Genomic DNA, 12,854 nt, shown 5'->3' on the forward strand with positions numbered 1-12,854 from the left:
TAACTTACAACAGAGACAGATGAATGCCAGCAGGTCCTAGTCCCAAGGATATTTTCTTTAAATCTTACTAAATGTTAATGGACTAAATATTGTTAACTATAATTCTTATTTGATAACTGTTTTGTTATATATTTTACTATGTTATAGTTAAAACCCTTTTTATTTTAGACAGAAAAGAGGGGATGATGGGAGATGTCATTCTGTAAATATGTTTCTCTTATTGGTTAACGAATAATGCACTGTTAGTAAATAGGAAGGCAAGGTAGGCAGGACTAGGAGACAAGGAGGATTCTGAGAGATATGGTAGGAGATTCAAGATGTAGATACTAGAGAGAAGAAGGTCCAGACTCTCTCTTCAGTAAGATAAGACCACATGGAAACACTTAGATTAGTAGAAATGGGTTAATGTTTAAGACAGAGCTAGCCAATAAGAAACACTAGTAACAGGTCAACAGCTTTACATCTAAAAAGAAAAAAAAAAGAAGAGAAAAAGAAGAAAATTAGAGGGAGACAAATAGGAAAATAGGGATCAATATTGTTTAAAGAAATTTTCCTGATTATATGGTAGGCATTTATTTGTTTTATAAAGGTCCTCCAAAGACAGACTTTGATGGTCCCTCATGGAAGGCCTCATCCCCTGGGGGGCAGAAGGAGGATGGAATGGAGGTTTGATGGGAGGGAGAGGTAATTGGGTTTGGTATGTAAAATAAGATTGGTTCTAATTTAAATTAAAAAATGGGAAACACTATTTTTAAAAAGTCCTCCAAATTCATTTGTGAATAAAAATTAGTATTAAGCATTCTTAATCTAAAAGCAATTACCTTTGTTTATATTGCACATAAGGTCCTACTCTATAAACATTTTACCTTTCTTCTGTATTCCTCTTACATAATGAGGTGCTATGAGAAATGAGAGATTTAAACTTCAGCGTATATATTAGATATTTCATTTGACTATTTCTACAATATATACTTCATAGACTTTAAAGTACAATTTTTGCAAAATTAGGAATGAATTCAGGCATATTCTTAGAACTCACATAAGACCTTTCTAAAACATGTTACCAATACTTATTTGACAGAGTGTGTGTGACGCTAACAGACTGCAGAAAGTTCACATTGAAGCCTCCCATTCATCCAATACCAAAAATGATGCAAAAAAAAATGTAATACAGCACCTGGAGAAAAGTAAGTCCCACATTTTTTAAGATATCCGTTAAATAGAGTGGTTGTGTAGAACAGAACCCTATCTGTTATAAGTAGAGAAAACATTACCAACTAAATATATAGTAAACAAAAGGACACATAGAATGGTAATAATGCACATGTGTTATCAAATCTGAGCAACAGTAAAATTTAAAAAGTCAAGGAAGAAATCCTACCTCCCCTACTTCTCAGGTGTCCATATACAGTTTGCATTATCTTCAGGAATATATGAGATAAATATGAATATTTTAAGGTCAGGATTGGTTTTTGTTTTTACATTTATTCTTTGTGGATTTAACATCATGCATTCTGATCCCACCATTTATCTTCCTGTCCCTTACATCTGCCCTTATAACCTCCCCCTAAACAAAAAAAAAAAAAAATTTAACAGAAAAAAAAACAAAACCAAAAGCCAAACAACAAAAAAAAAAGAAAAAAAGAAAGAAAGAAAGAAAGGAAGGAAGAAAGAAAGAAAGAAAGAAAGAAAGAAAGAAAGAAAAAAGAAAGAAAAGAATCTTGTGGAAACTGTAGTGTGGCCTATTGAGACATACACTTTACACTTTAGTTCATTCATCTTTACTTGCAAGTGTTCTTAGCTTATGGCCTCTTGCCACACCAGTGATAATGGGCTTTCACTGGGGTTTCTCCCTCTGATACATCCTGTTGTGCCTTATGGAGGTCCTGCTGTTTTGAATCTGTAGGTGTGTCCCCATCACAAGTCCCAACAGTTCATAAATGGGTTGGATGTTGAGTTGTCTAACTCATAGCTCTGATTCTGGGCCTGGGTGGTAGCTGGGTTGATCAGCCCCAACTTTCCCTCATCAGTAGTAACCAGATGAGTTCTCTAGCACTGCCCTGACTAGCACACCCAATGTAGCCTACAGCAAGGAGCAGGGTCAGCTCTCCTGCTCTCGGGTCCAGAGCTCCAGGTCCCACTCATACCGCCAGTGCCAACTCTACAGTTTTGCCCAGACAAGGTGCAAGGCCCTCTCTCCTGATTGCTGTTGGGAGCATATGAGGTAGTGGTGGGGGTCTATCAGCTCTCCTGCTCTCACGCACTCAGTGCTAACTCACCTGAGACCCTGAAAACAGGGTCAATTCTAGTATGCTATCCTGGTGGGATATAGGACCAGCACTTCTGTGTGCTGTAGCTGGTATTGGGCATGTTAGTTCTCTCACTCCCTATAACCCGGAACAAGCTCTTGACTGCAACAGATAACAAGGGGCGAGAGGGCGAAGAGCATCTTTCACCTAACCTATTACCACATAGGAGATGAGGGGGTTGCTCTCACACCATCAGGGGTAGCTCATTTGTATCCCCAACAACAGGGTCAAAGGCCACTTTCTTATGCACTGCAGTCACTGAGGGTCAGGGCTAGCTGTCCCACTTTTGTGACCTCAGAGCCAGCTCTCTCACCTGCTATGGTGGTAATGGGGGCAACTTTCCCTCACCCATGCCACCACATGGCAGATAATACAAGGCAGGGTAGGACAGGGTCAGCTCTCCAGAATAGGATCAATTTGAATTAGCTTATTTTTTGTTTTATCACAAAAGTGGTATCAGAGTAAATTAGCATGTAGTTTTTGTAAATGAGAATCTTTAGGCTGTTGCTTGTCTGACCTGTGTGCTGTAATGTACTTAACAGTTCAGTGCTATTGGGCAGTCATGGATTCAGGTCTGTAGCTATAAATGCTACAATGTAACATTCATAAGTGTTTTCTTTTGTCCTTATCTTTTGCAATTATCATGTTTTAAGGACCTTTCCTAAACTCCTCTAAAGCAACTCTTGCAGGCTCTAAACACAAAGTTCTCAGAGCCATCCAACTTACATACTTGGATTTCTTTATTTGTAAATGCTCACAGTTTTGTTTTAATTTTGTTACTCTTTCTTATTGTTGATAGTGTTTTTGTCTAGGGAATTTTTTTTTAGTTACATGACACATCACCAAGGACCTAATGAGCTCTTTCACCATAGGAAAATATGCCATAGAAAAAAGACACTGTAATTCAAACAACATAAAGGAGTGTATATGGGTCATTCACATCTAACATCAAAGGAGAATGAGAGTCCAGTTCACCACAGCTTCAGATTTGTACATCTACTAATTGTTTTATTCACATTCTATATTGGATACTGGGCTGTGATCATTTTACATATTCAGTATTTCAGAAAATTCCCGTAATTCAGACAAGGAACACCTTCACACTCTATTCTTCCCCTTCTGTAAACCATTCCCCTAACTTAATCATTGTGCCACATTCAGGCTTCAACCACGCAGAGAAAGATCCCCTTTCACTGCAATTGTAAACATGAAGGTCCAAGTATGTAGAAATTACACATTAGACTTACATAACCTGAGACCTTCCCAACAGTGCTATCCTAAACCAACCACAGGGGAAACAATACCACATTTACCATTCACATGCTGATATATACAGAACACTCTGCCATATAGTATGTGACACAGTGTCATAGTTTACATGTGTATAGTTTACAAGATATTTCAGAAAATGAGAATAGATGTTTTCTCATCCCAATTTTTATTCATTATAATAATGAAAAGCTTTTGTCTAAAGACTCATTGAAGTTAATTTAGTGAACTATGTGTGCTTGTCAACAGTAACTGTCATGGAAGACCAAAGGCAGACATCAGAAGAGCAGAAACAGCACAGTGGTAGAAAAATTAAGGGGTCATTTGTAAGTAAATATTTAAATTTAAACTACACATTTTGTCCTGTTTCCACAATAATGTTCCATAGGCAAAATAAGGTTAAATTTAATATAAATTTTAGAATTAATACAACAAAAGTAAATGCTCTTAAAATATTTGTATTTATTCTTTGAAAACTTCATACACCACTGACTCCCTCCAAATCATCCTGGTACCCATCAACCTTCTTCTTCTTCTGAGCTTAATGTCATTTTAAAAATTATTATTAATAGCCACTGAGTCCAATTACGACTGAGCATCTGTGAATGCATGTGAAGACACCTACTAGGACTCAAGCAACCTGCCAGCAGTCACAAGCCCACAGACTAGTCTCCTCCTTCCACAACCATCAGTTGTCAACTGCTCTCAGCTCCTGCTGGGGCCTTGGGAGATGCCTTCCTTGTTCCTACTGGAATCTTGACTGTCTTAATCTTGTGCAAGTCTAGTTTAAGACACACAGCTGCTTTGAGTTGATGTGTGCATCAGTTATGTTCTGCCCCCCCCAAAAAAAAGAGTATTGCAATGTACTTCTCTCCAGATTTGGACTCTTATATTTTTTTTCTGACCATTCTTCCTCATTGTTTCATGAGCTTTCAGTGCTAGGAGGTTAATACAAATGACCCATCCACAGAAGAACCCTCACAGTAGCTTATTACTATCATGTTAGTTAGGTGTCTCTGCGTTAAATATGACCCTTTGTGAAAAGAATCCACTGACTAACACTGAGAGCATAACAAACCTATGGATATAAACCTAATAATACCACCAATAGAGTCTTCTCTGGCTTTCCCACACATAAGCTTTTGACAAGGTTTATAGCACTCTGAGGAGCAGGTTTCACATCCAATCACATTAACCACCATGCAACCATTGTGGACAGTTTGCCTAGCCAGTCATTGTTGTTATATGAAAGGCCCAGGTCTGAATAAATCCATTGGTATAGTTCACCACCCATGGCCTGAACCACACCTTCTATTGCCATGAAAGCCAGAGTTTTCTTGTCACTTAGGAACTGATTTCTGAATGTTCTGTAATGGTGTCAAGCAAGGAGGTCTTTCCATTTAGTTATGAAAAACAACAAGAATCTGTAGCAATAGCCTATGTTCTTTTGGGTGGCACAGAGGCCTCCTTAACCAATAACTCATAAGGAAGATTTTTCTCTCTGGTTCTTGGAGGTTCACCAAAAACCTCATGACAACTGAGGGAAGTCAATACATTCCAGGTACCTCTAAACAAACTCTTTTTAGTACATATTTTAAAGTAGTTTGCAAACTAGTATCTTCTACAAGGCTTCATACAGCCTCGGTTTATGTCCAGTTATACCTTGCTCCCTGCTCTCACTAATTCTCTTACCTTGCCACTTAAACCTTTAGCCTAGTGTACCCATCCAGCGCTCTTCTTGTCACCTGTGTTCTACTACCTGCTCTAATTATATTTTTACTTAATTTTCATGATCATAGGTTTATGTATACCTTTCTCTTAACCCTTTGTTTTTATTAAGCATCTCTCCCTCGTCTGCCCACCAACCCTCCATGATTTGAAATCAACACCCACAATTTCCCTCCTCTGATTTGATTTTATCTATATTTTGTTATCTTCCTGTCAATGGATCTATCCACAATAGACCATACCTAATTATGTGGCTTCTTCATGCCATCCAAGTTTAACATACAAGAGTCTAGATGCACACATGAGGACAACTTATGAAATTTGGTTTTCTGATCCCGGCTGGCCTCAGTGAGTAAAACTTTTTCCAGTTCCATTCATTTACTTGGAATTTCTATTATTTCATTTTTTTGTAGCTGAGTAATATTCTGTTTCATGGATTCACCATATTTTCTCATCCATTCATCTGCAGATGAATATCTAGGTTGATTCTATATCCTGCAGCTTGTGAACGGGATTATTTCCTTGATATCTTTTTATTCAGATATTCACTATTAATTTTGGTGTTAGTTTTGTAGGCTGATAATCTGCTAAAGTAGTTATCAGTTGTAAGATATTTGTGTGTATAGAGTCTTCACAACTTTTGCAGATGATAAAAATCCTACCATCTGTAAGTTGAGAACTTTTGAGTTCTTTTACTGTTTGTCTTATATTGCCCTAGCTAGGACTTTAGCTCGTTATTAAATATATATGGAGAGAATGAACAATCTTTATCTCGTTTCTCATTTTAGTGGGGATATTTTGATTCTTTTCCCTTCTATTTACCAAAATGTAGGTGGTAGACTTGTTCTATATAACTTGTATAATTTTGATGTATTCTCTATCCATACCTAGCTCTCCACAACTTTCATCATTAAGGTCCAGATGTTCAAATTTTGCTAGTGGTCTTTCCTGCACATATTAAGATGATCATGTAATTTCTTTCAATCTACTTATATGATAGGTTTACATACATTGATCTCTCCCTGCATTCTGGGATGAAGCAGATTTGGTCACCATGAGTAATTGTTTTGATGTGATCTTAAATTCACTTTGCCAGTATCTTTTTTATAAGTTTTGTGTATATGGATTTTTTTTTTGTCTTCATGTATTTTTGTGTACCTCATGTGTGCCTCGTATACTCAAGAGACCAAAAGACAGCATCAGATTCCCTGGAAATGGAGTTACAGACAGTTGTGAGCTGTTATGTAGATACTGGGAATTGAACCTGAGTCCGCTGAAAGAGTATTCATAGCTCAGAAATGCTGAGCCATCTCTCCAGCCTGTAACATGATAAATAAAAGACCCAGAGATAGATATTGGGGTTCTAGGTTCAAGCTGAATGTCAGAGAAGCAAAGCAGCCAAGCCAGTAGATCTTACCTCTACCCATCTGAAATGGCAATCCTGTTCCCACGAATCCTCAAAGTCAAAAACCTATCAGATCCTGTCTTCTTCTCCTCACATTCCTTTCTCTGTCCAGACATATCACTCCTGTCTCCACCTCCCAAGTGCTGGGATTAAAGGTATGTGATCCCAAGTGTTGAGATCACCTTTGTGTGAGCTGTTTCTTTTAGAACTGGATCAATTTTGTGTCCTCAGTGTGGCCTTGAACTAACTCTGTCTACTTCTTAATCATTGAGTCCTGGAATTAAAGGTTTGTACCACCAGCTCCTAGCTCTATGGCTACTGGGATTAAAAGTGTATGCCTGATTTGTATGGCTTACTAGTATGACTGCTTTGTTATTTTGATCTCCAGTGGCTTTAATAAACCATTAACAATGTATCACCACACTAGCCCATTGGTCAGTATCTCATTTAGAAGTTTACATCTATGTTAATCACGGAAATTGGTCTGAGGTCTTCTCTTTGTATGGTATCTTTATCTAGTTTGGCTATCAAGGTACATTGGCTTCATAAAAGGAATTTAGGAGATGTCTGTTCTTTTTCTATTTCATGAAATAATCTTAGTAACAAAGGTGTTAATTCCTCTTTAAGGTTCTGTAGAATTCTGCATCTAATCCATCTGGTCCTGGGCATTTTTAGTTGGAAAATATTTTGTTACTTCTTCAGTCTTGGTAGTGTTTATATATATATACTTATATCATCTCTTGACTTAATTTTGTTATATACTACAAATCTAGAAATGCATCCATTTCTTTTAGATTTTTCAATTACATGGAATGGAATTTTTAAAGAATATGTTTGTAATTTTTGAATTTCATTGTAATTCATTTTAATGCCTCCTTTTTCATTTCTCATTTGACCAATTTGTGTCTTTCATGTGGATAAGGACTTTTTAAAATTGTATTTATCTTTACAAAAAATCAATTTTTGTATTATTTTTTAAGAATTTTTGAATTTCTGTTTATTAGTTTTAGTCCTGATTTTGATTATCTTAGTTGGAATTTCTTGAATATAGTTACAGTCAGTCATTCTTTTGAATTCTTTGTCCTGAAGTTCATACATGTCATTCGCTATAGAGGTCTCTATTACATGATCAGTAATTTTTGGAGAAAATATTTTAACTTGTTAGTCAGATTTTTTCTTCCTCCTTTTCTTTTCTTCAAGTCACCTTTTATGTTCCAATAGAGACATTTAAAATATCAGGAAGAACTAAATCTTGGTAGGGCTGAGATATGATATTTCCTCTTTGTCACAGATCCTAAGGGCCACAAACTTTCTCCCTGTCCTTCTTCTGAGAGTCAGCCTCTGTCTAAGCCTAGAGCAGGGTCCCTGTGTCAATACAGGTGGTGCCTGGCAGATGAAACCTAGCCACCTGGAGGAATGGTCCCAAGCAGTATAAACAGGTCTATACTGACCAGGTGGAGGTTGCCAAGTGTCATTGGTGGCACTAATCTCCAGAAAGCAGGTACCTTACTTTGTGCAAGAGATCTTGCTGCCTAGGATCCTGGAGGAAAATCCCTGAGCCCCGTGTTGGTGTAGGAGGCCATCCAGGCCAGGCCCCAAGACAAGGTTCACAGAGTTCCTATGTGGCCACAAGAAGAAGTCAGGATCATTCATGTGGTCCTAGAGTTTCTGGGACAAGAGCAGCAGGCCTAGGCCTAGAAGCTAACATCCCTCAGTGAAGGAGTCCTAGTGGGCTGGGCTCTAGAGGTTTAAATACTTAATTCTGGTATTATTGTAATTTATTCTAAATTTGAAATTATACTTAAAATATGCAATAACTCCTACTTTTCAGTGAGATGGAATGGTTCAAATCTTTCATAATATTGAATTTTTATTTTATAAACTCCTTATTTTACCCAATGTCTTTCAGATTGATGCTGTAAGAGCATGTTTTTGTTCATGTTGTACCAAAAAAGCATAGCTCTTCCCCCGACACAAGAAATAGAAGAGAAAACATAGAGAAAAGAAGGTAAGAATTGTATTTTATTTTAAAAGGCATTAGAAATGATGCCTATCTAAAACTTATACTCAGGATTTTAGCTCAGGAATATTAGTATTTTAATATGCCATGAGAGATAAAGAGAGTTAACTATCAATGTAATATTTATCTCACTAATAAACAACGGGCTAAAGCAAGACTAACAGATGGATGGATAGATAGATAGATAGATAGATAGATAGATAGATAGATAGATAGATAGATAGATATAGATGTGTGTATGTATGTTTTGGATCACAACACAACAATTCAGTAATATAGGAAACTAAGCAGGAGAAAAACATGGGATGAAAAATATGAGATGTTTCAAACACAGGAAATATATGGAGGAAAATGGGATGGTGTATATTTTGAAAGGTCAGAGAATAGATTCTGCAGAAAAGGAATAGGAGGGTGTTGTAAATTTAATGAGAATATAAACGAGTTTCTAGTACAAAACTTTCATAAGGAGAAAGCTATTCCTAAACTCCCTCCATGTTTTTCTCACTGTTGTTAAGTATTAGAGTTAGGATCTAGTTTAGATTTTAAGGCTAGGTTCACCATTATGATTAGGCTTCAGAATCTATACTTAGATTGGGTTCAGGGTTAGAGTTGGGTATTAGGATTAAGGTTCACAGCTATTTCCATGGTGCATATAGGCCTGTCCTGAGCACTATGGGAATATATAATAAACAGAATGTTCATGATGGATGCGAGATGGACCTCACAAAAGCATCTTTATTAAACTTACTGCATTTTATCTATAACTGCAATTTATATATTCTCTAAGTAGCCCTTTAAACCATAATGCATATTGTTTTATAAAGCATAAGAGAGCACTGTGAATTTTAAACGGATTATTCTCATCCTAGAACTAGGACAAACCAGCCACGATTGCCTTACAGTTCCATCCACAACAGGACACCTAAAGAAGAAATCTGTCTCCTCCCCACTAATTGGTTCAAGAAAAACCATGTGTTTCTTTTGTGTTTTATTATATTATAATATATAATATCTTCAATGTTAATTCCACATGCTTGTGTTTTGTTGTTATATTATTAGTTATCTTCAGTGATTATTTTATATTTATCTTCCGTCCCTTGATGTGAACATTGTTTATATATATATATATATATATATATATATATGTTTATTTGATTTATAATATATACTGTTTTAGAAGGCATCATTTTGGGTGTCTGAAGTTAATAAATATATTTAAATTATCCATTCAAAGTTGTGTTTTCTTGAATTCTGTAGTTCCCTTTTGCTCTTCTAGTTACTAATGCAGTCATACAGTACTTAATGAGGATTACTGGTGGTTCAGTCAGACCTTTTTTTTTTCTCTTATTTTACATATCAATCCCAGTTCTCTCTCCCCCCTCCCTTCCTCACTCACTCCCACCCTATCATGTCCCCCTACCCTCCTCTCTTATTGCCCCCCTCCCCGCCACTCCACATGTACTGAGATGCCTTCTAGGAGGGGTCACCTAAATCTGTCAAGTCATTTGGAGTAGGGAATAGACCCTCCCTCCTGCCTCTAGGTTAAGGGAATATCCCTCCATGGGGAATGTGCTCCCAAAGTCCTTTTGTGCACCAGGGATACATCCTGGTTCCACTGTCTGAGGTCCCTTAGACTGCCCAGGCCTTCTGAGACCCATGTTCAGGGAGTCACAGTCAGACCTTTTTTATGTAAATAAACACTGCTTTAGTTAAACCACTGCATCTGAACATGTTTCTACATGATCATTTACAATTTTGTATAAATATATACACAGTAATTTTATTTCAAGAACACTGCAGTAAATGAAAAATTGTATGTGATATGTCAATATTTTATTTAAAAACTGTTTAAGCCTCAGAATTAAACCCAATGATAATTTCTTTTGAACAATATTTGAACAGTAGAATTCTTTCTCCTTGATGGCAAGGATAAGAGAAAATGAGGAAATTTACTATGAAATTTGTTCTTTTTTCTGATACTGTATTAATTAAGTCATATGACAAACACCATTTGACCAAGAATGGTTTGAGCACATCATTTTAGGGAGTTTAAATCCATCTGAATGAGGAAGGCATGGTGTAGTGTAAAACTGTAGATGATGGCCAGACTGTGAGATGGTAGGTGTTCATATTACCACAAACCTGTAAGCTATGAAGTTCTGAAACTGAGGATTGGGAATAATTGTCAAATGGGGGTCTCTAGTGATCAACCATCTAGGGTGTTTTGCCACTAGTTGGGGAACAAGCAGTTACTGTGTGCTCCTGTGAAAAAACACTTCACAAATAAATGAGAGCATTCCATACATAAGGTGCAGGGATCTCCCGTAAAGGAAACTACATTTAGTCCAACTTGGAGTATCCCCATGTGATTAACAATTTCCACACTGTCCAAAAGTCCAAAGTTGCAAATCTCTTCAGAGAGTCAAGACTTTATCCTTTGCAAAATCAAAATGAATGTCCCGTCATTTTTTTTTCTTTTTTTTTAATCTTATTTTTTATTTTACATGTCGATCCCAGTTCCCTCTCCCTCCATATTACCCTCTCTGCCCCCTCACATGCACCATGAACACACTCCCCTCCTATCCCCCCACCCCAATTCCACATGTAGAGCAATGCCAACCAGTTGGGGTCATGTAGGTCTGACAGGTCATGTGAAGTAGGGACTAGGGTTTCTCTCCTGTCTCTAGATTAAGGCAGTTATCCCTTCATGGGGGGGGGAGGGGTGTTCGCAAAGTCCTTTTGTGCTCAGGGGATACATCCTGGCTCCTCTGTCTGAGGTCCCTTAGACTGCTCAGTCCTTCTGGCTGAGACCCATATTCAGGGGGGCCTGAGTCAGTCCCATGCTGGCTTCCCAACTATTAGTCTGGGGGGCCTGTTAGCTCCTCCTTGTTCAGGTAAGCTGTCTCTATGTGTTTCTGTAGCCTGGTCTTGTCCTCTCCATCTGCATCTGGATTCTAATTCGACTCAGTGTTTATGTATGGGTGTTTGCTCCTGTTTCCAACAGGCATTAGTTGAGAGCTCCATGGATAAGTTAGTTGTTGATCTCATTCTCCGGGAAGGGCATTTATGGTAGCCTTTCCACAGATGCTCAAATTGTTAGTTGGCAGCAGTCTTGTAGTTCTCTAGACCTTTCCTTGTGTTCAATTTTATTGTCAAACCAATATTGGCTCCCTCTTTTATGTTCTCTCTCTCTCTCCCTCTCTCTCTTTCCTGTCTTGTATTCCTAACCAGGCTAAATCTTCCTGGTCGAACATGTTTTCCTTTCCTCCCCCTTGTTTTCTCCTACTTCTCTCTCCATTCGCTGCCCCCGCCCACTACACCTGAGCTTTGGGGGACATGTCCCTTCCCAGTTCTGTGAGGGACTTTATATGAATCTCTTAGAATACACCTTGTATCCTAGTTCCTCTGGTGGTGTGAATTATAGGCTGGTGATCCTTTGCTCTAGGTCTAAAATCCATATATGAGTGAGTACATACTATGTTCCTCTTTTTGTGACTGGGTTACCTCATTCAGGATGGTTTCTTCAAGTGCCATCCACTTGCCTACGAATTTCAAGATACCATTATTTTTTTTCTGCAGAGTAGTATTCCATTGTGTAGATGTGCCACATCTTCATTAACCATTCTTCAATTGAGGGGCATCTAGGTTGCTTCCAGGTTCTTGCTATTACAAATAGTGCTGCTTTGAACATAGTTGAACAGATGTCTTTGTTGCATGGATGTGAATCCTTTGGGTATATGCCTAAGAGGGGGATTGCCAGGTCCTGTGAAAAACTAATTCCCATTTTCCTGAGAAACCGCCATACTGATCTCCAAAATGGCTATATGAGTTTGCACTCCTACCAGCAGTGGAGGAGTGTTCCCTTTTCTCCACATCCTCTCCAACATGAGTCATCATTGGTGTTTCTAATTTTAGCCATTCTGGCAGGAGTAAGATGGTATCTCAAAGTTGTGTTGATTTGCATTTCCCTGATAGCTAGGGATGTGGCGCATTTTCTTAAGTGTCGTTCAGCCTTTTTGATTTCTTCTATTGAGATTTCTTTCTTCAGTTCTCTACCCCATTTTTTAATAGGGTTATTTGGTGTTGTGTTGACTAGTTTATTAAGTTCTTTGTATATTTTGGA

The sequence above is a fragment of the Phodopus roborovskii genome, unplaced genomic scaffold (genome assembly GCF_943737965.1).
Source record: "Phodopus roborovskii unplaced genomic scaffold, PHOROB, whole genome shotgun sequence".
Classification (NCBI taxonomy): Eukaryota; Metazoa; Chordata; class Mammalia; order Rodentia; family Cricetidae; genus Phodopus; species Phodopus roborovskii.